The 27,636-nt window shown below is 35.7% G+C and overlaps 1 long non-coding RNA gene across 3 annotated transcripts; it reads right to left on the reverse strand.

Moving 5' to 3' along the window:
• Positions 1–1,403: 1,403 nt before the first annotated feature.
• On the reverse strand, positions 1,404–20,018 carry LOC136856623 (uncharacterized). Of its 3 annotated transcripts, none has more exons than XR_010858427.1 (4): positions 19,837–20,018; positions 10,070–10,223; positions 9,364–9,456; positions 1,404–4,437 (listed from the first exon to the last, which is right to left on the reverse strand). It is a non-coding gene; the product is annotated as an uncharacterized lncRNA (long non-coding RNA). The 3 variants fall into 3 exon arrangements; XR_010858426.1 differs by lacking the exon at positions 19,837–20,018 and adding an exon at positions 19,641–19,785; XR_010858428.1 differs by lacking the exon at positions 19,837–20,018 and adding an exon at positions 15,364–15,552.
• Positions 20,019–27,636: the final 7,618 nt, after the last annotated feature.

Consider the following 27,636-nt stretch of genomic DNA (forward strand, 5'->3'; position numbering starts at 1 on the left):
GTTTCATGTTAAACAGCTGGCTCCAGCTTGCTCTGAAAGTAAATCCAATATGTAAAAACCTCAGGTTTGTATGTTAGGAAAAATACAAATTACTTGAAAATCTGTCAGTTTGTATTATGTTTGAAGCTTCAGAAATTATACGTCTTGTAAATTTGAATTATACTTTCCAATATTGATAAAAGACATCTTGAGGAGAAGTGACAAGAGATTTCAATACAATTTCATTCTGATATAAGTTGGGGCCATGCTGAACTCTGTACTAATTTGATAACCTGCTTACTGCTAAGTTTTATTAGTGTTGCTCAATCCTGTGCGCTGTAGTTCAAGGTAAAACACGCTGTTCTGGATTACAGACGGTGAGTTTAGAGACACTGGCTATGAAATTATAGTTCCTGGTAAAATGCTTGGTCTGGTGTCTTTTGGGGCAAATAACTGAACTTCATTTTCAGATCTCTGGAAAAGGCAAAACAATAAAATTAAATAATCAGAATGGTGTGTTGAAGTTAACCAAGAGCAGAAATTTTGTAACTTCTCCTAAATTATTTTATTCAAATATACTGTTGATTTAGAAAATTATTTCTGTACCATGCTTCTAGGTTCAGTTTTAAAACAACAATCACCAACCTGCTTCTCAATAAAACTGTACTGTAATTACTAATTTTTCTTATTTCTTTATTGGCTGTCATTGAAAGTGATATTACCAGACTGCAAACAGAATTTACATTGCATTATGTTTTAATTTATATTAATAAGAGACAAAGTATAATTACTGTATTAAGATTCAAAATTTGACCTAAATAAGATACTATCAGGAAAAATAAATTTACAGTAACAATAAGTGTCTTTGTCTTCCAAACCTGCAAGCTAGAACTTTACTTTATTCTCTATGTTCCCTGGAAAATTACTTGATCTCTAATGATTTACAAAAATAAAACAGTTGCCTAAAAAAAGTGAAAAATGATAAGACCATTTGCTGGGCATATAGACTATAACCAAAACTCATATAAATGTGTATAATGAATCATTAATGTCATATCTCATTAGTACTAACATTATAAATATAAAGCCCATTTTTCTTTTCCTTGAATATCATTACTTTTATCTTAATCCACTGATCTGAGCTCAAATGGTAAAAGATTTCATACTAAACTGCATTCAGAAGACTCAAAGCTTCCCCTAATAAAGATACATGTCCCAACTTATGCCAAAAGAAATTTTACAAAAAGCAAAGTTAGCAACCAACAAATGTAGCAAAGTTCTCTTTAACAATACAGTATACAAAATTTAACAATACAGTATACAAAATTGCACGTGGTTAAAATATTTAGACCCATTTTGAAGTGTACAGTTCTATGAATGGATTCAAAAGTTGTACCATACTGTAAGAGTAGCCAAATTAAAGCTTCTTCACTGTACAGGAATTTTAAATTTATATCATATACAATTAAGCCAACAATAATATATAAAGGTTTACAGAAAACAACTAGTTTGGTCAAACTTGAAACTACAATAAGCAAGTTATAACACTGTTTCACAAATACAAACAAAATAGCCATTTCAGTAGTTTATCACTGGTGCACAGATACCATTGTTTCACAAATACAAACAAGATGGCCATTTCAGTAGTTGATCGCTGGAACAGAGATGCCATAAGTTAGGAAGGCAGTTGGTTAATGCTAAACATTCTTCAACAGTTGTCACTGCCACACAGCCCAGTGCTATGACAGGTTCTTACCCTTGCCTTGACTTTTGGGAAAAGTCCTCAGAGCTAGATCAAAAGGGCTCAGAAGACTCCGTGCCATTTCTAGAGGAAATAAAGACATTTGGCTCCTGATTAGCTTTTGGAAGAGTCTTGGCCTTTCCCTGACAACAGTATCACAGATTTAGCTGTACCTAAAGACATCACATGCCAAAATATCACTGGAAACAAACTTACCTTTAATGCAATTGCTAAGTGCACCAGGAGAGATTACCACACCTCCATGGTTTACAAAATGTCTCGGCACATCTGGGCACTAGCAAAATAATTTTTAAGTCAGCAGAACTTGTGAGGAGTTTATTAACCAATCCTAGACTTACTAGCTTGATACACAACAGCTTACCACTAAATCTTCAACTACCAATAATACAGTACTCGCAAAATATTCCATTAATTTCCAGATAGATTGGACCTACCAAAAAAGAATCATTTCCTATCACATTGGCAATTTGAGAGAGAAGATCAGACACCTAAATTATCACTAAACATGTAAAAATAAAAAAATTGGGAGACTATACATTCCATTCAATTCTTAAAATGTCTTTTAGGCTTTCACTGAATAAAAATTCTGTTGCACACATACATACATCAGCGCCAACATTGCCTCCAACACAGTGGGACAAAATGGGCCTCTGTGAAATTCCTGTTTTATCTTCCAAAAATCTCAACTCATTCCCTCATCCAATCTCATAGGTCTCATCCAAGTAAGTCTTAGTGCATATTCCAATTCTTTTGGTGCACACCAGAGCCCTGCTGACAATATCATGACTATTCTCTCTGGGATTGAGCAAAGGACATAGCCAAGTCTTCTCCATATATGCTTAATACAGTCCAGTTTTGAGGACAGTCTGGTGACTGACCACCCTCTTGCCTAAAACTGACTTCTCCAACATTCACTCAACTGCCTGCATACTGCACAAATTTATTTTTATGTTGATTATCTAGTTTAACACATGTTCTGTGCTATACAGTATTTTGTATCACAGTATATGCTTTCCGTAGCTGTTAATGGATCTGGTGCAGCACCATCACTACCTGTGCACAAAACATAGTGTTTTGAGTGCGATTAAATCCTAGCCTCAATGAACCTCAGAGACCACAGTTCCTGAATGACTATTTTATGGTCACCGAGTGGCATTTCTTGCAAAATATTTTAAATAGGTATTGTTAAAGAAAACATACCTTCAATTCAGCTAAACATCAAGAACCAAAAAAGCAAACTCTGAACACCATAAGAAAATAAATAACTTGCAAGATTAACTGCAAAATAACCAACAGGAAATCTGATTATAAAACAATATTGCGATCAGTTGGGTTTCGTACAAAGAAAAATCCATTTACCCCTCACACCCAGGGTATAGCATTTAATGTACACATTTAATGATCCTACACAATGCCTTCTGTTCAAGAGTAACTGGGAAATGTAGGAATATCAAGACCTTTTGAGCTAGACCATCAATAAGGCATCAATCCAAAATAAAAAGTTTGTTTTTCATATGAACACATACTTCAGAGCATAAAAAAATTCCCTTCAACAAAATATGATGTTCCTCTACACAAAACCCTTCACAATATATACTAAAAACCAAAGGTGTCAACAGTACTTGAATGTCTGGCCACTTCTGCAATACGGTTCAATACACTAATCCCTCAACTTAACAGGAACTGATCTACTGAACTTCTTTACATATTGGTTACATCAGGATGAAGGGTTTTTGCTGGGATGCCTTTGGTGGATAAATCTTTTATAAGGAATATATGTAAGGTATTGTTTAGTTTTGGCTATTGAAATTATGTGAATTACTGTCAGCTGTGAGAGAGCTTGAAAAAAATTCAAGAGAATTTAAAGTTTAAGGTCCCTGTTATGGCTTAAAAGACTAGACATTCTCAGCATCTATCAAGTTGAGGGATTATAAAAAGGCAGAACACATTCACACTTCACCCAAAAATGAAGTTTACCTAAAAAAACATGAAGAATTGACAATTCTTTCCCAGTTCATAATATGAAAACTGGACCTATCTGAAATTTTTACAAGAAATTCTTAAAAGCAAAATATATTCACCCTGTTAATAATTCTAAAAAAAAATACATTAAAAAGCTTAAAAGTAACAAGAAGTGCAGAGTACCAGAGTTGTTTTTACCAAAAATTATACAAAACAAATCTACACTAGAGTCAAGCTAGGCCAAATATACCAAAAAAAAAACCCATCTATTAATCAGCATCCAACAAATTATCAGAAACTTGGCAAGTGAAAATACATGTATATAATTTTTAACCCTCAGGTGATCCGATGACGCGAAACCGCGTCAACAAATTCCAAGGCACCTTGACCAACGGATCTATGAAAACCCAAATCACCATCATGAGAAGTATGTCCTGAACCCTGGTTATCTTCAGAGGCTTTCTGAAAGAAATTTCCTTACAAGTATTGAAAACATTGATCTTCTAGACTCCAATGGACTAAACTCAGGAAGCCCCTGCATTAAGCCACTGAAGCCTTGAAAAAAGCAAGCTGCATATCAAAGTAAATCTGGAAGAACATTCATAGTTTACATCAAGATCAAAGGTCTGAAGATTGATGGAAGGTGTTTTAAATGCAAGGGTGATATGTGTAAGTTGATCGAGGATCTTGGAAAATTCTTTCTTCAATGAATGACACTTGCTCTTCAAAGCTACCTGGAATGCAAATGGACTACTTTAGTATTGGATTCGAGTTTACGCTCTTTGCTTACCTTTAGAAGAATCTTTGGCTTTACAAACTTTTTTTTTCAATTAACTTGGAGATATGGTGAAATCCTCATTAACCAAAAGCTATAAGACTAAGTGTTGTTGGATAACTGAGGAATTTGGCCAGCTAATCTGGAAGCCTATCAAAAATAATAAAACAGACCTTATTTTATAAACTGTCATCTAACAATTTTGTTTTCAAGTCTTGTCAATCTTCATTCTGAAAGATATACAGTATACCTAAACATCAGTGCATAATAGTCAGCTGAGACCCTTCTCTGGGTAACTTCATAGCTTAAAGTAAACCTAATCTTTACAAGATATAATCTAATTGCTGCATAAAAGATGCAAGTGCATATAGGTATATAAGGATATATGCAAAATCACATAACTAGTGCACTAAATTTACAGTACGAGAAGTCCATGATCCTCAAACTAGTGTTCAATCTAATGTCATATGGGCCAAGTGTTAGCATCAGCTGTTCCCCAAGGTATCTTGAGATATCTAGTTATCTCCTGAATCACAGGTCCAGAAATATACTCACCTTTGGCCCTCCTAATGCAGATATCATGAGTAACAAGCTACAATACTGTGAGCAGCTGTATTTCAAAACAAGTTTTGTTTCAGAAAAAGTATTACTGTGCTCATTTCTTCTTACTGTCCTATGACAGCTAGAAAACGCTGTATACCATAAAACTACTACATGCCTGTGAAAAGTAATTGTCCATCAATACGACTGGCTCCTTGTGTGCACATGGGACAGTGGTAATTTACCAAAATCAGAATTAACAGCCAAGGTTCAAGTTGAATTTTTCAATATTTCTTACAAAAGCATATTTTACATTTTAATTACATGTAGTTTGCCCACTTAACATTTTCTAGGTATATGTATGTCAAAAGATATAGTCTCCAACAACAATACTGTACTTCAAAATTCTTATACCGGCATTCCTGTAGATAGAAACGACTGAAAATTAAGCAAATGTACCTTCGGTGCTTAATTTTACCTTCAGCCACAAAACCTATTTCATTAAAATAAGTTCTTTGCAATATCCAATTTGAAATTTTTATTTCTGTCTTGCTTATCATCATCATCCACATCATTAGCTCTCCTTTCTATGTAACAGTCCAGTCCTTCCCTGTATCTGTTAAGGTTTTCAGCACCCATTCTAGAATGTTATCCTCTGAAATAGCAATATGGGGGCTTAAAATACAATCTCAGTGGTGTGATTAAACCCTGTTATGACAACTACAAAAGCCATGAAAAATTAAAACAATTGGTAATGACCTGACTACAAATAATTTGCAATATCATTAAGTCTTTAACATACTGCAGTACTTAGTCTTGTGAAAACCCTAATAATAATAATACTTCCTGAAGCCGAACCAAGTAAGAGACTCTGGGAAAACATATGGAGCAATCCGGTATCACACAACAAACATGCAACATGGCTCTAGGAAGTCAAGGCAGAAGAAATGGGGAGGTAGATCATTACAGACACAGTCAGACACCAACTAAAGAAAATGCCCAATTTGAAAGCCCCAGGTCCCGATTAAGTCCTGGGATACTGGCTCAAAAACTTCAAGGCCCTACACCCACGAATAGAACAACAACTCCAGCATTATATAAAAAACCACCATGCACCCAAATGGATGACCACAGGGAGAACATCCTTAGTACAGAAAGACAAGAACAAGGGAAATATAGCAAGTAACTACAGGCCTATCACCTGCCTACCAATAATGTGGAGGTTACTAACAGGTATCATCAGTGAAAGGGTATACAACTACCTAAAGGATGCAAACACCATCCCCCACCAACAGAAAGGATGCAGAAGGAAGTGTAGGGGCACAAAAGACCAGCTCCTGATAGACAAAATGGTAATGAAGAATAGTAAGAAAAGGAGAACCAACCTAAGAATGGCATGGATTGACTACAAGAAAGCCTTCGACATGATACCACACACGTGGCTAATAGAATGCCTGAAAATATATAGGGCACAGAAAAACACTATCACCTTCCTAAAAATACAAATGCACAACTGGAATACAGTACTTACAAGCTCTGGGATAAGACTAGCAGAGGTTAACATCAGGAGATCCAGAAACTGTACTGTCCCCACTACAAAACACATGACAAAAGTACACAGAAGATGGATGCACCAACTCAAGAAAAGAGGCACAGAATTAACCACCTGATGTTCAACGATATCAGGCAAGAACATCAAGGAAACTGATACCCTAATCCACACTGTAAATTGTATCTGGGGACATCAGGATGAAGTTTGAATGAAAAATGGCTTGGTCAACTACAAAAAGGCAAAGTGACAAGGACTGAAGGGATAAAGTCAGACAGGAATAGCATCAAACACATAAATGAGACGATACAAATACCTGGGAATAATAGCATATAAAACACCAAGAGACTGAAAACCAGTCAGAAAGAATATATGCAGAGACTTAAGGCAATACTTAAGTGCATGACGAAAGCCATAAACACATGGACTAATCAGATAAAGGAGTAGTGGAGTGGACGAAACTCCACAGCACAGACCAGAAAACTAGGAAACACATGACAATACACAAAGCACTACACCCAAGAGCAAATACAAGCAGACTATACATAACACAAAAGGAAGGGGGGAGAGGGCTACTAAGCATAGAGGACTGTGTCAACATCGAGAGCAGAGCACTGGGGCAATTTCTGAAAACCAGTGAAGACGAGTGGCTAAGGAGTGCATGGGAAGAGGGACTGATAAAAGTAGATGAAGACCCAAAAATATACAGAGACAGGGCAATGAAAACAGAATAAAATGGTAAAGACGGACAAGACAGACTTAAGAACTGGCCCGCGATGAAATGTGGCAATGGTTACGGAGGGGAGAACTCAAGAAGGAAACAGAAGGAATGCTAACAGTGGCACAAGATCAGGCCCTAAGAACCTGATATGGTCAAAGAACAATAGATGGAAATAACATCTCACTCATATACAGGAAGTGCAATATGAATGAAAGATCATAAACAACATAGCACCAAATAGCAAGTGAATGTCCCACAGAACCAGTACAAAAAGAGGCATGATTCAGTAGCAAAAGCCCTCCACTGGAGCCTGAGCAAGAAACACCAGCTAGCTTGCAGTAATAAGTGGTACAAACGCCAACCAGAGGGAGCAACAGAAAACAATCAGGCAAAGATCCTCTGGGACTATGGTACCAGAACAGATAGGGTGATATGTGCCAACAGACCAGACGTGATGTTGATTGACAAAATCAAGAAGAAAGTATCACTCATTGATGTGGCAATACCATGGGACACCAGAGTAGATGAGAAAGAAAGAGAAAAAAATTGATAAGTATCAAGACCTGAAAATAGAAATAAGAAGGATATGGATATGCCAGTGGAAATTGTACCCATAATCATAGGAACACTAGGCATGATCCCAAGATCCCTGAAAAGGAATCTGGAAAAACTAGATGCTGAAGCAGCTCCAGGACTCATGCAGAAGTGTGTGCTACTAGAAACAGTGCATATAGTGAGAAAAGTGATGGGCTCTTAAGGAGGCAGGATGCAACCTGGAACCCCACACTATAAAAACCACTGTGATAAAAAAACAGTAATAATAATCTATAATAATAAAATCTGAGTGGATCTTGTTTGACCTCCCCAGAGTTGATGGCAGGGGAGACATGACACAGCCACTCAACCACTGCAAACTGGTTTGTCTTCCCCAGGTGGGGGTGAGGGTAGGTAAGGGCTTGGGAGGTTAGGAGAGACAGCAGCGCTGGGTTCCAGCGTGCATAGCGCACAAAAAAGCTCATAATAATAATGATAATCCTAAGGCATTAGACTTAAAAATGATAATTAACCTTACCTCACTCCAAAATGACTTAAATTTTTATAGGAACCAAATGAATTTTTTCTGGACATGGTATCTAAGATCTGAAAGGAACTATTCACCAACACAAAAAATCAACCAGTTCCTTCACACTGGCTCAAATGACTTGACATGAGAGTGGCAACTATCTCACCTTGGTGGACCCTTATTCTATTATCATTTTCATTCAAAGGGCTGGCTTGAGAGACTTACTCTTAAAAATGGACTGACAACTGGAGCAAGGGAGAATGATGAATATATAGAGGAGTAATGCTGTGAAAGTATGCTAAGAATGTAATGGATAAGGCTGAGTGAAATGCTTCACATCAATAATCATCGATCTGGTTTCTTGAAGAGATATCAACAATAGGACGTTTTGTCCATGGAAAATTTACCCCATTTAAGGACAGACAAAGACAAACAGCTTATACATGTGAAAAGGAGAGGTAGAAATAGAAAACCTAAATAAAGTTTAACTGAAGAACATGATGGAAATAAAGATTATTTGAAAAACTAGGAATGGATAAAATAAAAAAAAGTTGAGAAAGATGCTGGGTCTTCCAGTGTGATGATGTGCACGGAAAATCAACAGGTGATTTCTTGCTAGCATGAAATGCAATATATTAGTATAAAATGCAACCACAAAAACCAATGTACGTACATGATATCTGACAATTCATATACAGTATATGGTTTGAAAAACAAGACCTGTAAGGTACAAACTATGAATATAATTCGATGGATGAGGTACAGTACTGTGAAGTCTCTCAATAACAGACCCTTTATGAATAGACTTCTCCAGATAACAGAGCAGATTCTGCCAACTGGCAAACTCTGGTAAGGTAAACTTCTTAATTTAACAGTAAAATATTCAAGTATAGGTGGTATTTAACATTGCATGAACACGTCAAGCCAGAATGGGATGTTACTGACATCCGTGATTCTGCCTCTACTTAAACACATGAAAGGTGTAGACTGTTGATGGAAGGTCACTAGTTACCCCTGAGAAACAAGCTACATGGAGATGTGGTTTCCAGGGACTGTCTTCCAGGGACTGGAGGGATCTTCAATGAACTGGAGCAATTAACTGTACCTGAAATAATTTGTAGTCATTTTAAAACCAAATGCAAGTTTAAGATAAAAAAAAACATAAGCAGCAAAGTGTTGATTCTGATTTAACTCTTTATTTGAAACTATATCTTAAGAAGGCAATGAAGGATAAATAACAAAAAACATACACATAATGAATGAAAATACTACCAGCAACAGAAGTAATGGGCCCACCAGATGACTTGCAGAAAGATTGCGCAGTAACAGGACATGTACACTGAGTACTAGCCTTAGGCTCCTTGGGCTTAACAGATTCATGGGTTTGCATTGTACAGTACTTTTAAATCACAAACACACAAAAAAAAATACAAAAAGATATATCCACCAAAGAAAAGGTAACAATCCCATCAGGAATGATGACCAAAACAAAGCAAAATGGCAGGCAGGGCAGAGGGTGACACAGAAGCTCCGCATGGCGTGACGGCCAAAAGCAAAGTGAATGCTTACCGGCTGGGTGGGTTAACAACCTAACCACCTTAATTAAAAGTTAAATGGCCATTTCCAGCTGCGCTGAAGCATATTCCTATGTAAATAAAGAGGGTTTGTATATTGTGTAGGAACAAGCACAATTAAACTTGCCAAACATCTGCATTTACCAGCTACATTGTCTAAACCAACAAATGTTGGTCTTCATATACATTCTGTATATATTCAAATGCTCTCCCACCATTTAAAAGTCCTTGACTTCTCTCTGCTGCAGATTATTCAGATCTCTTGATAGTTCTCCTTTTGAAAATATAGCCAACAAACCTGAAACAAGAGAAAAAACTTGATGGATGACAGTACTCAGGGCATGCCTTAACTGACATAATCAAAATCAGTTGTTCTATTAATAAGACTCAAAGTAACCCTATTATTACAGATGATCAGTATTCTGTACATCTATATTCACAAAAAACTACTTCCTAGTCTTTCTCCAAAAACCAAGCAACTGCGAATGAATCCACACAAACTAATACTACCTCAGACAGATGATACAAGAGGAAATTATGTATTTACTATTACATACTTAACAGTAGTATACAAAACTTTAAAGCTACAAAATATACCAAAACAATGTGATTCATAAATATGAAACATTCTAACATTCTCTCTTTTTTGGTTTTGGTTTTGCTCCTTGCTGGAACCTCTAACAAGCCTGGCAACTGTGAAAGGATGGACAAGATATCACTTCTACTAAGGAGACATCCATCCTACAACATCCTTCTAGAAATATTAGATCCAAGAGTTAAAAGGACTTTTGAGTATTATTTGTATAATAAATAAAACATCAATGGTATTTTTAAAACTGGTTTTCCTGCTGGGTTTTGATTTCTGTCTGACAAATCTGAAGTTCTTTTTGATGGAAATATTATGATAATGGAGGAGCCCAGAGGGAAACTGGGGGCTTTTAAACTAGGGTATTGTTTTACTTTAATACCGTAACTCAATACGGAGTTTAAGTGCTGTGTTCTTGAGTCTCTTAAATATGCTTAATATGAAAATCAAACTAAAATCCATTGCAAACTTAATGTTTCTAAGATATTTACCATCTTTTGTTTTAGCATTCATAACCAAGGGGCTGGTGCTAAACATGGAACTCATGGGAGTGGTTGTGGTATTAAAGTAAAAATCTACCAGATATGCTTGATTAACCCCTTACAATTCCCCCTATATCTAAAGATAATGAAGGACTCCTAGTGGGAAACTCAGTCTTTTAAACTGGGGTGAAAAACTGGGATATACAATGACCTCACATAGGACCCTGGGTCCTAACCTGACCAAAAAAGGGAGGATTCCCTCTAACCTGACTCTTCATGACAAGAAACAGATTGTTACTTAGAACTGGTCAGGATGAAAGAAATATCACACAGGACCACAAATGTGACAAAGGAATCAATCCAGCCCAAAATTGCTATGAAAGACATTGAAGCTCATTTACTATGTTCACTGGCATTATGGCTGGCACAAAAATTCTCGACAGTGTTCTCTGCCCAAAAACTCAGTGAGAGTCTGATAGGGCACCTGGGGAAGATTCCTGAGAATGAGTAACATCCAATCAGGAGGCCTAAATTCCTTGAATGCCTGACTTTGGACTGAGCAATAACTCTATCACAAAGGAGGAATGGACATTATCTTGGTGAAGACTGATACGAAGTCCACAATCCACTGAAGAATGTGCTCCTACCAGTGAGAGGGATGCCAAAGAAAGGTGATACAGTATTACAGTATATGTCTCTCTCTCTCTCTCTCTCTCTCTCTCTCTCTCTCTCTCTCTCATTCACAGTTAGCGCTCAAACATATTTTTACAACTTATTATTTCTCTGTACGTCATTACCTGTACAATACTGTATATAATTTTAAATTGATTGAATTTTACCTGTACTGTTCTACTTTCTATGAACATTATGTACATGTTTTCGTTATTTTATTGAATTGTACCTTTGTTATGACTGTGACGCATGAAGTTTACCTAGTGATGCAAAGAAAACAGCTTTTACTCTAAGTGAAAAAGAACATGGCATCCCATGAATTAGGGGTAACATTAGTATACGCACACATCTACTGTAAATGCACTATTATGAAACTGTGCAGTACTCAATTTTTATGTCAACCATTTATTTCTTTTTTTAAGGGTAATAAGCTAAATTTTAAATAAAATTACACTAACTTTAGTTCATTTAAAAGCTAGTTTAATACTTTGGGAGCATAATTAGTCTCATATTTAGTACTTAAACTCTGGAAATAAACATTTATTGGCATTTTAAAGACCATGCCAAACTTACGCGAAAATTCACCTTGCACGACGGGCTCTGGAACCTAACCTCGCGTAAATTAGGAGGTATGACTGTGTGCTCCATTGTTTCTCTTTCCTTGCGTGCCTTTATTTATATATACATACATACATACATACACAAACACACACACACACACACACACACACACATATATATATATATATATATATATATATATATATATATATATATATATATATATATATATATATATATAATGTATATAACACAAACAGTAATTGAGCTGTAGTGATGAGAATGAAATACCAAATTCAAAGGTACTCTGCTGCCTCACAATTAGCCAAAGTTACCAATTAGAGGAGTCTTTGCTTTCTTGGTCCAAAAAAGTGAAAAAAACTTACTTTGTATCCAAGTCCCAACCCAGCTCTAAGCAGCTTCAAAAACTGTATTAGATGCACTAGGGATCTGAGAACAGCATTACAGGATGCACTTCTGAGATCGCCTCTGTTGTTTATATTAAGCCAGCATCATGCCAGCACATCACCTGGGTTGGTTGGTTCCTAAGAGCTTACTCTACAAACACAGTTGTGAGCACAATACTGTACAGTACACTGTTCATGTTAGGTGCTGAGCTATTTAACACTAAACTGGTCATCCATTTCCCAAAGGCTCTACTTCCATGATAACGCACCTTACCATAATCAGCATTAACTTCTTGTTTTAACAGGAGGCGATGTAGAAGTTAAACTAATGAGCGCTGGTCAACGGACTCATCTTTGGCAAATGGAAGTGAAACGGAACAATGCGAGCTATGCACTGCTTAAATACTCAAGGAGAAACAACCAAATCACAGTTGAAACCCCTGAATCTAAAAGGTGGAACTGAGACAGAAGAAAAATGGCAATCTATGGATGATGATGGTGAGGCAAAAAAAAAAAAAAAAGCCAGAGAATGTGACATACAACAGAATGTCAGCAATGACATCATGGAATGTCAGTGGTAAGTACAGATGGCTGGGTGGGGAAGGAAGAGGGTTCTTGCATAACGTCATCACATAACGTGACGACAGCTGGGGCCGACTGCACAACACTTAAGAGGCGACTGCCGAGAAGCGAGAACTGTGCTATCACCAGACTAATTCACTCTAGATAAATAAACAGAGGAAGGGGAAGAGCTGCTATTACAAAAAGGAACAATTGTCACAAGGTGACAAATATGAGGCAATAGAGGGAAAAACTGAGTAAGAGGGGGATGATACCAGGTGAGTAAATGATAACAGAAAAATTGATGCGTGGCTCAGAACTACTGAGAAAAATGTAATATGTCTGTACATGTATCCCTAAATAACTCTACTGTCTGGCTAGTACTGTTGGTATCATGGCCTCTTAGTCTCGCAGACCAGCGTTCGCTCACTGTCAAGGGACAGATAGTGAGACTGTCTACCGGATGGTTAACATACATCACTATCACTCTCCAAAACAGATGATATGTGAATCGGTGGAAGCAAATGCTAAACTACCAAATAACTCCTCCTGAGAACGTGTCAAATCCGAACCAGAGAGATGGTCGACAGAGGTGGCGAAAGGCACAGACCTTGGTCCCAAGACACGCCATGGTTCCATGTCTGTGGAGAAGACCAACGGACCCAGGGGAGTCGAAAGGGCAGGCTACAGATAGAAGCCAAGGCTCTAATACCTCTCTCCCAGAGGAAAATGAAAAAGATTGATCACTACTGGGGATCTTTACCCTAAGATATACGGTCAAATTTCTAACCATAAAAATAAAAAATATATCTCAATTACCTATTATTTTTCTCCTGAACCACATAAGGTGCAAAAGAAGGAGGAGCAGAAGGAGTGAGAGAGGAATTAACCTAGGCTACCAGGTAGGCTAATGGAGGAAGATGAGAAGCAACACTGGAAGACAAAAGGAAAAGACTGAGTAGGCCTATGGTGTGCCCTAACAAATTGTCTACATAATCCACTGGCCTCTAACATCTTCCGATACTTCACAAAATTTCATCCTCTCACCAGATCACTCATTATATTCACATCAAGAAAACCACACACGTGCTTCAACAGCTAGACTAACATACATGTGGCCATCCTGCACAACCTCGGTTTCCACACACTCTTTTCTATACAGCCTTATGCTTTTATCTCCACTTGTTGTATATGACATAAAGCAACAACAGAAAACAAGCACATTACCACACAGGAGAAAATCAGCCAGAAATCATCAAAATTACTATTAGTGCTGATTCACACAATCTGCATAAGGACACGGCATGAAGGATTCTGACAAGAATGAAAACATTCTAATGTCACCTGTTTCCTGGTAGGAAACAGGTGACTATAGAGACAGTCCTAGTGGGTTAGCCAAGCATTATTTTGGTTTTTGAAATGTCGATCACACGCTGATCTTGTGTCACGATTCAAGTGTTTAATACCTCAGGGGCAGCGTACTCTAAGACTGGAATATACATTCATACCCTTGCCTCTACCTGCGAACTTTTGGCTACATGACCCAGCCTAGGGTACTCTAAACTACAGGCCCCATGTTTAAAGTTTCCAAATGAGTTTATCTATTTTCAAGAAAACTTCAAAGTTCTTTAACAGATTAGCCTAGAGAAACTTAGGCTAAGGCTAGGGGTACCCTAGGGCTATAGGCCACAGCCGGGGGTACCTTAGGCTACAGGCTGCAGCCTGGGGTACCTTAGGCTGTAGGTCACAGCCTGGGGAACCCTAGGTTACAGGCTCCAACATAGGCTACCCTAGGCTACAAGCCCCAACATACACTATCCTAAGCTACAGGCCACAGCCTGGGGTACCCTATGCTGAAGGCCACAGCCTTAGATACTCTACCAATGAATTTTGCTGGTTACAAGAAAATACGCGTAAACTAAGTAGAACACTTTAAACTTGAAGATTCGTTATGAAGGCAACTTGACACTTTCAAGAGGTATGATATACTGTAGAGGCCTCTATGGGAATACCCTAGGGTGGTAGCCTCCCCACACTTAAAAGTTAACAATTTTACACACATTACGCTTATATACGGTTTATACATAGAAAAGGCACTAAAGAAATTCGTTATATACAAAATGCATTTACTCTGCATAGTATAACGACAAAGAATGATAAAATATTTACCATAAATAACTTGAAATACAGCTAATACTTTCTTCCTTGTCACGTTTGTTTACTTTTGGTGGGCTGAACCCGAGCTTAAAATTAAAACACGAAAAGGCGTCACAAAAATGATGGACTATAATTAAATTAATACCAATGCACGTGTAATTTATTTAATATATGTTAAAAATGTTAGCTATCAAAATATTTAACGGCCTCGTAACATTCCCGTAATTAACTTTAGGCTCGTATTTTAATAAAAATCATGGGGACAGCGCCGCTATGGACATCTATTGGCACTTTACATAACTATAATACATTAGCAATAATATATAGTAACTGACAACTTTTTTGTTTACAGAAACATTTAACCTTCGATTTTACGTGAGCTACATGAAATTTCACAATGTGATATAAAACTAAGATAAAAAAATAATTATAATCTTATTTGAAGCTAAAATTAATAAGTGATTGTAGAGTAATTTGTTAAAATAAATAAAAATAAAAAGACTATTAAGAAACTACATCAGGCTGCCTTTGTTACTAGTAAATAACTATTGTCAAAGCTTTAAATACTTTTCATATACAAATATTTTTGTTAACAGATACAATAAAAATAAAAATAAAATGATTACAGTAGACAAGATCAATAATTGCCAGTTCTGGGGTATTTTAATTAAAAACACGAAATCTAAAAGGTATTTGCCTATTGACATCTGGTAGAACAAACAGTCACACGAACTATGATACTTGGATTAAGATTAAAAAGTAAAACACGAGGTAAGATTAAAAAAATCATTGAACAGATAATTCAGAAGGATTAAATTCACTTATATCACTTATTTATACTTAATAAAACCAAAAAAATTAAGAGTTTCACTAAAATCTTAGAAACCTTTGGAGATTTTGTTGGGTCGTCTTGTAAAATTTAGCACAGACATCATTAAATGGGAAACGGAACTAAAAGTGAATGAGAGAACACTGAATTCATCACATAGAAATGAATTCAATTAGGCTTGACTGTATTGTAAATATGTATTATATTATATCTATAAGGACATCAGTGAGTCAGAACCACATTATTTAAAATATTTACATAAAATAATGGTATACATAGTAACTGGCGATATCTTGCAAGTATTTAAGATTAATTCTATGATATCAAGGATGCTGTTTAAAATATCTTTGTGTTCAATATGAAAATGTTAGTTATGAAATTAATAAAGACTCACTGACTATCCATGATAGTGGAAGTTACAGAGATTATTTAAATAAAATTATATATAAAATAAATAATGACAACTTTTCAGCGACTTCTCAACTTGAATGCATTTGATATATGATAATTTACAGCTAAAATGATTTGATCTAGTATATATTGAACCTTAAATATACCAAGTATCTATATTAAGATGAGAAAATATACATTTCATCCGTTTTAACAATTCATGCCATTGTCATATTTTTTACTCTAAGCCTGTTTCCCTTTAAAAAATTCGTCTGCTGCGTATCTAACAGAAACAGGACTATCGTCTTTTTTTTTTAAACACAATAAAAATTTTTGTTTTTATTATTATGGACTAAGTATACAAAATAACATACTAGATACTAATATGATTACCAGTACAATTGTATATTATTGAAAAATAGATAATTTATAAGGATTTCTGCTCTTACTGTTTTGGTAACAAAAAAAAAAAAAAAGACGACGACGCTGATGAAATTAAGACCAAAATTTATATTTAGAAAATTTATATAAACATCTTTCAATAAGGCATCACGGAGGAGTGACTTGTGAAGTGTTGTGGATCCATTGGTAGGGGGAAAATGCACCCTAAATTGCAAATGAAGCTTTCCTATTGCTATGGGATGCTAGGAAATGAAAGCAATAGCATTTTCATTACTCTGAATGGTGTAAAATCGTCAAATGGCTGGAGCAGGGGGCTAGCAGCCCCATTCTCTGTGCTGATATTTAAAAGAAAAAACAGGAGAACGAATGAAATACAATGGTCTGAGGTTTGACTGTCACAGTAAAGGCTCTCTCTCTCTCTCTATATATATATAGATATATATACATATATATGTATATACAGATATATCTACATTATATGTATAACTGAATCACGAAAATATGGAACGTGATGAATATATATAAATAAAGGTAAAATCCACAAAGGAAAGGGAAACACTGGAGTGCTGAGAGGCCTTTCGACTGTCTGTCGTCCTTTACTTAGCAGACTGAAGAAATAAGGAAACACTGGAGTGCTGCGAGGCCTTTCGACTATCCGTCGTCCTTTACTTAGCAGACTGAAGAAATTTCTTGTCTGCTGAGTAAAGACGACAGGCAGTTGAAAGACCTCGCAGCACTCCAGTGTTTCCCTTTCCTTCGTGGATTTCACCTTTATATATATATATATATATATATATATACATGTATATATATGTATATACACAATACCCAATCACTGTATATTCCAGTATGTATACTGGAAAACTAAACATTGCTCCCTCTCTCACAACGACGACATCGAGAGAGGAGAAGGAAGAAGCATCGGAGATCGAGAAAAGGACAAAGGGAATACTGGAAGAGGGAAAATGGAGAATCCTGGAAGAACTTGAACAAATTCTGGAACGATAAAGATGGATGTACATCGCATTTTCTCTCGATATCTTGGCCTCCGGTTCCGAACGCTCGACTGGCCTCGGCTTCGCCTCCAGTTGTCAGTTCTGTATTATGGGGTGTGACAGAATAGAGTTCATAATTTATATAATTAATCTTTAATACTTTAGTCATGCTAAAGTAACTTCAATCTCGTCATTTGTACTGAAAACGAGCGCCATGATAAGTGCTTGTTACAAATTGAAGTCGGACTGAAAGTGTTGGAAAGGTGGACGATGACGTCAGATATCTGTAGTCTGTTGCTTGTAACGATGGAAGAGATAACTTGTTGGAGAGAAAGAGAGAGAGAGAGAGAGAGAGAGAGAGAGAGAGAGAGAGAGAGAGAGAGAGAGTCCTCAATGTCATCCTTGCATTTTAAAACCCACTTCAAATAACAATTTGATTTTAACATAATAATAATAATAATAATAATGAGAGAGAGAGAGAGAGAGAGAGAGAGAGAGAGAGAGAGAGAGAGAGAGAGAGAGAGAGAGAGAGAGCCATATTCCCGTTATGTTATTTTAAAACAGTCTTTTGTCTAAAGCCTTAGCCGTTAACGCCTAATTCAACGCAATTATCACACTTCATAAAAAAATCCTAATAATTGCTCGATCAAAGTAATCAAATACTATGTGCCGCATTTTCTTGAGGGGGAAGTGAAAGCAGAGTGAAAGGGGAATGAAAGCAAAGTGAAAGTCGATTGAAAGTAGAGTGAAAGGAGTATAAAAGTAGAGTGAAAGGAGAATGAAAGTTGGGTGAAAGGAGTGAAAGTAGAGGGAAAGGAGAGTGAAGGAAACTTCTCTTGTTGTGTGAGATCAGATTCCATCATTAGCAGTGATAATGTGTCAATTAGATTTACGCCTGGGCATACAGAGCGATGGAGGTGTCCTTTAATTAACAGAACTTGTGCCATCATTATAACGGTGTAGGATAGTTTCAACTGCTGTTTAGTTCTCTCCCTCTCTCTCTCTTGTTTTACACCGACAGAAATACCTACACAAATACACTCACTTGTGTATACACACATAATTTATATTATATATATATATATATATATATATATATATATATATATATATATATATATATATATATATATATATATATATATATAGTTCAATGTCGAAATCTCAACAGCCATATCAATATGGCGGAAAACAATTAGTAATTAAGATGGCATAGAATGAGAATTCCTCTTGATCCACAGATGACCCTATTTGCTCATCTCTGCCCTAGCTAAGCTCTCTCTCTCTCTCTCTCTTTGTCGTGGGCAGGCAAAGCAGTCACACACAGCAATTGTCAATAATTTAAGTTTGGTATCCAGCTAAAGCATGATAATCAGTTATCAGGGACGAATACACGCAATCCTTACCAAGACCTGAGCCTTATCATGACTGCAGTCACAGAAAGCACTCGCTTAGTGGCGTATTATGCTGTATTAAACACCATGATCCTCTCAAGATCTCAAGAGGATGTTATCTGAGCGAGCACAGCTGATATTCCAACGTACGACAATAGGGGATCTGTAGTCATTAATGACTTGAAGTAGAGATACTCAGATTGCAACGAATCTTGCCTCGATAATTCTGTTATTATTCAGCGGGGGAAAAATTGATTATTGTTGCACGTGTTGGCTTACCATGGCTTCAGACGTCCTTGCAACGTATATCTGAGATGTCTAAGGTAGTACGTATGTCTACGAATGTATCTTTGAATATATGTAGGAACACAGTACGCACCGTGCCATACACACAAGTTCACTTTAAACGTTGTCATTATAAGTAATACAAAGGCAGTCAAGAGAGTCAAATTGTGGTTAAATAACATATACTTACCTTGTTTAAAAGGAGCTGAAGATTCCACAAGCCAAATGTATGTAGTTCTTGTAGATATGGCCAGTCGAGCGCTCTCATCAGTGAATGAAGCCCTTTTAAAACACTTAAAACACTCTCTGCTACTTCTGGTATTCCAGTATTATTACGACTCTAATAACAACCTGCATTTGTGTTTAGTATCCGTTCCTCATTACCTCACGAACAAAACTCCCATCAAGGCGCCGGTAACAGTCATGCATTTTTTAGTATATTTCTAAAATTACTTAATGAGAGCTGATTGCTCAAAAAAATTAACCACCGGCTTTTCTTTTAACAATGCAGCCAACCAGCCAACCTTTTAGCATCACGGTAAATGTTTATCCTTAATTGTTTTACAGCAAATTCTTGTGCGATTTGTTTCATCAATAATCTAAACATATAGATATCTATGCACACACACACACACACACACACACATATATATATATATATATATATATATATATATATATATATATATATATATATATATATACATATATATATATATGATATACAGTATATATTATATATGTGAGGCTATCAGTCGAGAAACATGCCAAGCGCCATCCTGGGTCAAAGTATTTTTTAATTTAATTTATTATATTTTAAAAATGGCACTTGGCATGTTTCTCGACTGAAAAGCTCGACGTTATATTTCAAAACTCCGGCAGTGGGGTTGACGGAACAAGGATATGTCTGAGACAATGTTTTTTTGGTATTTGCTGAAAACAGAAACGTTTAAGATCATGAGGGTTTACACAGGTGCTATTATTATTACTATTTTAATTTCTGTCTATCACAGTCATCCTATTCGACTGGGTGGTTTTTATAGTGTGGGGTTCCGGGTTACATCCTGCCTCCTTAGGAGTCCATCACTTCTCTCACTACGTGCGCTGTTTCTAGTAGCACACTCTTCCGCATGAGTCCTGGAGCTACTTCGGCATCTAGTTTTTCCAGATTCTTATTCAGAAGATGAACCGTATTCATATGGAACAAGGCCACAAGGGCCATTAACTTGAAATTCAAGCTTCCGGAGAATATTATGGTGTTCATTTGCCCGAAGTGTCACACGGTAATTGGAAACACAAAGAAGAGATCAGTTATTAGAAAAGAAAAAATAAGCTAACATATTAATAAATAAATAGATAAATAAGTATGGCAATTATAAAATAAAAGGAGAATTGCTTTATGTAAAATATGAAAAATGAAAAATATGAAAATATCTGATTGTCTCCCAAAAATACACACAAAAATAAAGTTTGGGAATTCGGCTAAATGAGCTATTATAAGAACAAGCAATTGAAGTACGATAAAAGAAGAGTGAATGAATTGAAAGCAATCCTTCTTATCTGAGAGACAAAGAAGAAGAAGAAGAAGAAGAAGAAGAAGAAGAAGAAGAAGAAGAAGAAGAAGAAGAAAGGAAGATCACTTCTCATTTCCATCACCATTCCCTTAATTGGAGTTTGTGAATACCGTATGTAGCATCGCAATGAGAGAATCGCAGCCATCAAAAGCCAAAAAAAATGAATAAAAATAAAACATTGTCAAGTCAAACCTTTTGTTCGGCTCTATTGCCTCCGCAACATGCGAAAGCAATTGTTCCATGTTGTCATTGTTCCTGATTTTAATTAGCGCTTCTTTTGGGTGAACAATTCACGTACAGAAGGCGTTATTGAATAGCCCTGATTTAATCTGCGAGATCGTTCATGCCTTCGCAAAGGATGGAATTGAGAATGGTTACGGAGACAAAAATTAAGGTGCATTAAGGTGCATGATGAAATTTTCTTTAGAGAATATATGAGAAACAAGAGTTACGACATCGATACGTATGCTTAAAATAATCTTCCCTTTTCCAAAATCTTCAGAAATACTTGATCTGAGATTATTCTTATATAACGTACCGTATCTTACATATATTGAATAAAACTATAAGATTGAAGGAGTAATGCTTGAAGAACCAGTGGTTATTACGCTGGCTGTTGAATTTAGATGAGTAACGATTTATTATTATTATTATTATTATTATTATTTATTCAGAAGATGAACCCCTATTCATATGGAACAAGCCTGTAGGGGCCAATGACTTCAAATTCTAGCTCCCAAAGACTACGGTGTTCATTTGAAAGAAGTAACAGAATGTAATAGGAAATACAGAAAGAAAAGACCAGTTATTTGAAAAGAAAAAATAAATTAAAACATTAATAAACAAATAGATAAAATGTAATTAAATGTACCATCATTTCCGGTATGAGCTTTCATGTCGTTTCAGGTACAATCAGATCAGAATTCCTACTTTCCTCTGATGTGCTGAAATCCACCAGATTATATTTTTTAAAAATAACATTTTTCATCCAATAACACCAGGACAATGTCGACCGAATGAAACCGTAATCACGGAGAGAAGAATAAGTAAAAACATAACAAATACTAATTGGGGGAGTCGATCTAACAACAGCCAAGGTGGGAAATCTAATTTTAACGTCGGGCTAAAATGGAAATAGTTTTGTGCTTCCGCCTTGCAACTTCAAATTATTTGTAAAGGGTAATTTTAGTGTACGGCTCTCGCGTATTATGGAAGCAATTTGAATTTCCATTATGCATGCTGGTACGGCATTTCTGCAAGGCCAGAGCATTCGGGGCCCTGGATAATCGGAGTTTTCGTAATATGACCATTTTACTGGTTAACCTGTGACGCTGGGTTTAAAATGCAGGTTCCGTTTTGTTTAGCCCTCCTGGATATTCTGAACAAAGAATAGAAGTTTTTGTTATTTTACGAAGTTTGATTGATATTGAACACAAAGAATTTCAATATATATATACAGTATATATATATATATATATATATATATATATATATATATATATATATATATATATATATATATATATATATATATATATATATTATATATATATTTATTGGATATATACACACTATTTGTATGTGTTTCTTGGAAAGACATTTTGGCTGGAAGCATTTGACTTGAACATTACAGCAAGAATAAGATTAACTATAGGAGGGCCATCATAGACTGCAAATACCCCTTAATGCAATTAAGGGGTATAAATTAGCTTACTTATCGAAATACTTTGCATTTCTTTCACAGGTACCCAAATTTTGTCACAAATAGCGGGAACCCGCGGGTTTCCTTAATTACACGCCACTGGCATGAGCAAGACGCAAATTGTATAACAAAAGGAAAAATATTTGGGATGCAACTGAATCTAAATAAAAAGAAAATCAGATCTATTTTTGCCGTGAAAACAGAACATGTCAAAAATGACGTAACCAACGTGTCATTAAAACTGAAGATGGGAAATTCTTAACTCTTGCGGAATGATGCCCTCAAAGACACCGGTTAATTATATCTTAATGATCACGTATTGATTTGTATCCAGGTTAGAGAGAAACTCCTTTTAAGAGTCAAGCAGCCGTAAGGAAACGTAATGAGGAAGGAAGGAAGGAAAGGATTTAGTTGACTGGATTATATGGGGGATTTCTCCTTCCACTTGACTATCAATCCCGTTATCGGAGAGAGAGAGAGAGAGAGAGAGAGAGAGAGAGAGAGAGAGAGAGAGAGAGAGAGAGAGAGAGAGAGAGAGAGAGAAGACAATTTAATGCTTCTCGAATCATTTATTGGGTTTTATCCTCTTTTGTATTTTTTTTTTTGTGGTTCATTTAATGTGCAGAATCCCTTAAAACTATTGATTTTTATTTATTGGGTTTTATCGTCTTTTGTAGTTTTTTTTTTGGTGGTTCATTTAATGTGCAGAAACACTTAAAACTGAAAAAATTAATTTTATTACGAAGTAAAAAAAAAAAGAGCCAAAAAGGATGAAAAAAGCAGAGATGCGAAAATTTGCGATAAAAAAATTAACGGTAAGACGATTAGTGATCAGTGTTTTGAGTGGTTCGATCATGTGGAGAGAATGAAGAGTGTGTATAAACAGTCACTGGAGGAAAGGGGAAAAGGAGACTCAGGAAGTGATGATATTTGGTGTGGAGGAGGTGTTGGAAAGCAGTGGCCTTTGTATTCATCAAGCACAAGAATGCATGTTGGCCAAGATTTTGAAATGCCTCATAGCTTTTCTTCTGATTCTAAGTCAGTATCTGAGAGAGGCCATTTAATAATAAAACTTAGTATTTCATGGTTGCTGTTGCTGGGAGACGTCAGTTACCCATAAAACTTTAGTATTTCTTAGTAGTATTACTTAAGTATTGCTTTTGTGTTGTAAGTCTGTCCCGAAGTTACTCAAAGTAATTGATTGTAGGTCGTTGTCTGTACCTATTTTATTCTTTAATGCCAATGGGAAGGTATAATTTAGTACCCTTATTAGCCAAAGTCAGATACGGCAATAGGAAACTTAATAATAATAATAATAATAATAATAATAATAATAATAATAATAATAATAATAATAATAAGAATAAGAAGAAGAAGAAGAAGAAGAAGAAGAAGAAAGAAAAGGAAGAAGAAGAAGGCGAAGAAGAAGAAGACGAAGAAGAAGAAGAAGAGGGATATGGAATATGCCAGTGGAAATTGTACCCGAATTCATAGGAACACTGGGCACGACCCCAAGATCCCTGAAAAGGAACCTGGAAAAACTAAAAGCCAGAGTAGCTCCAGGACTCATGCAGAAGAGCGTGCTACTAGAAACAGCGCACATAGTGAGAGAAGTGACGGACTCCTAAGGAGGCAGGATGCAACCCGGAACCCCACACTATAAAAACCACCCAGTCCAGTAGGATAACTGTGATAGATAATAATAATAATAATAATAATAATAATAATAATAATAATAATAATAATAATAATAATAATTTCCTATCCGAATAATCTGTGGTCAAAGTTGATAGGATTTGACACATACTATTCGCCTTATTACCGGGCGAGAAATGTGAATGAATTGAAACGCCTTCCGTAATGAATCACGTTCCCTGAATTGTTTTCGTCATCCCTTTTACTTGATCTGCTCCGAAGGCGCTGATTAATTCGTGAGGAGATGCACCCCTTATCAGGCTCACAACATCAGGAGTCTTAGTTAATGCGAATAAAATTGCGCTGGAGACTAAGATGCATTAGGTTATCTTTGGATATTTAAAAGCAGAAATTATATTTAATGTGACAATAGTTTGAATAGATGTGACTGAGGAATTTAAAACTTTGCAGTAATTTGCAGTATATTTAGGAGTTCATCCCAGTAGAACATGTCATAAACGTGTTGGAAACTTATTGCATACAAATCACAAACAAGTTGAAAACAAGTCAGGGACCGTAAGTGGAGAAGGAACATTTGGCATAAGCTGGATAATCGTGCGAAGCACAGGTTAGGGCTTCCAATAAGTCGTTGACTTGTATTTAACTTGTTTGTGGTGTGTGTGTGTGTGTGTGCGACAAGTTACAGACATGCCTGACACACCCTAAGAAGTACAACATGTTCAAAACAATCTTTGAAAATTTCTTAACTAAATTCATTGATCTATTATAGTCATTGGAAAAATTAGTCACTACAAAGAAAGTGGTAATTAGAATAAAGTTCTTAATGGGGTTTAGCAGGTCACTGTGAGATGCTGAGAATTTATAGGAAACGAAAGGGCCCTGGTAAGACTGACTGATAACCCATGTACATGAGTCAGTCTTCTGGGAATTATCACCCACTACCTGGGAACATGAGGCTTCAAACTTAATATCGGAGCGCGTCAAAATATATCTATTTTTAAGATGAAGGGAATGGTTATAAAGAATGCCTTCTTGTAAAAAGAATATGAAATAGTTTTACTTACAGTGAAAAACTGATTGTTACATATTTCATTTACAATCCTCGTCGTGTACAGTTTTGAATAAAGCATTAGGAAGAGAATTTTTTCGTTTTTAATAAGCTCATCAACAATTCTATGCTCAAGTTATAAAGAAGAGAGGATTATGGCTAATCGAAAAAAAAAGTCATGTTAAAATGTCAATCAGCACATTTTCTTGTTGATAATGATCTTAAAGTTTTTTTTTTTTTTTTTACAACTGCAGAGCAATCTTCTAGTGGGTGTTAAATTTCCTTCGAAAAATTCCTAAAAAAAAAAAAAAAAATTCTAAACAAAAATATCAGACCTAAACAACACGTCTTTCCATCAGCGACTTTCAAACTCCTTCACAACCATAAAGATGACGTAAGACCAGGGACGCAGAGTTTTCCCGTTGACAACAAGTCTCTGTGTGAGGTTGCAAGCTTCATACCCTTTTTATCATCCCAGCCAACACCGATACACGTATTCACAGCTGGGTCAACTTACGTGGTGAAGGCGGGGCGGGGAGTGAACCACGGACCTTACAAATGTAAGCCCAGTGACCTGCGACACAGCTATGGCACACACACACACACACACACATATATTATATATATATATATATATATATATATATATATATATATATATATATATATATATATATATATATATACACACACACAGTATATACACTGATGATCCCTCTGTAAGTGCAAACAAGTAAAACATTGTTTCATGGCCGATGTTTCCTAGTTAACAATTCCGCCACCGCAATACATCGGGAATTGGTCTGGACTTCATAAGGGGAAAGCTAACCATTTCAGGGTTGCGGTGCAATTATGTGTTACGACGCAGTTTCGCAATTGCGCAACAAAATATCGTCCGCGGAAACCAACAACTTCCGTGCAAGGTTACCCTTACCTTTGCATGGTGCTTGAGGCTGGACTAAAACGGTTTTCGTGAGTCGACTCTCCTTGATATATATATATATATATATATATATATATATATATATATATATATATAATATATATATATATATATATATATATATATATATATATATATATATATATATATATATATATATATATATATATATATATATATATATATATATATATATATATATATATATATATATATATATATATATATATATATATATATATATATATATATAAAAAAATATATGTATGTATGTATAACTAAATCACGAAAATATGGAGAGTGATGAATATATAAATATAAATAAAGATAAAATCCACGTATGTTTCATGTATTTGTGTGTTTTTGTATGTCTGTCTGTTTTCAAATAATGCTAGGGTCGTTTGTATAAATGTTCACACAGAAAGGACACGAGAGGTTATGTGGAGCCACAGAAAAAAAAAGAATAAGCTCAAAGTGAGAAGGATTCACTGGCTAAAGTGATCATGAGGCCCGAATGGCGTAATGAGTTTCTCACGTTTTTTACTCAAATTTTGTTTTCAGTTTGTAATAGCAAAAGATACGGCTTTATTAAGAAATTTTGCCATGAATGTTTATCAAATGCTTCCTCTGTTTTGCAAATTACTGTGTTGGGATAGTTGAGAAAAATTCGTATTAATTCGCTTAATTGCAACTAAATATTTTTTTGAATGTCAGCGTTAGCAAATGTGATCATACCTAACTTCACGTAACCCATCCATTCTTTGTTTATCCTAGCCCTTGTAACTTTACTAAATTACTAGTAGAGTTCATAAAAATGTAGATGATTATCGTATTCAAAAACATGCACCGATTACCTAATTTTCAACTGGGAGTTGATAAAGAAAATTAAACAAGGACGCTGCTAAAAACTAATTTTTCAGAATTACTGAAAGAATAAATAAGAAGTTTGATATGGTTAAGAGGTAGCGTTTCGTTCTTCCTGGTCTTCTGCATAACAAAAGGCTATTTAATTTTCTTCGGTTCCCCACGTTTTTTTATATTCCTATATTTCCAAATTATTAGGATTT

The sequence above is a fragment of the Macrobrachium rosenbergii genome, chromosome 36, assembly GCF_040412425.1.
Source record: "Macrobrachium rosenbergii isolate ZJJX-2024 chromosome 36, ASM4041242v1, whole genome shotgun sequence".
Taxonomy (NCBI): domain Eukaryota; kingdom Metazoa; phylum Arthropoda; class Malacostraca; order Decapoda; family Palaemonidae; genus Macrobrachium; species Macrobrachium rosenbergii.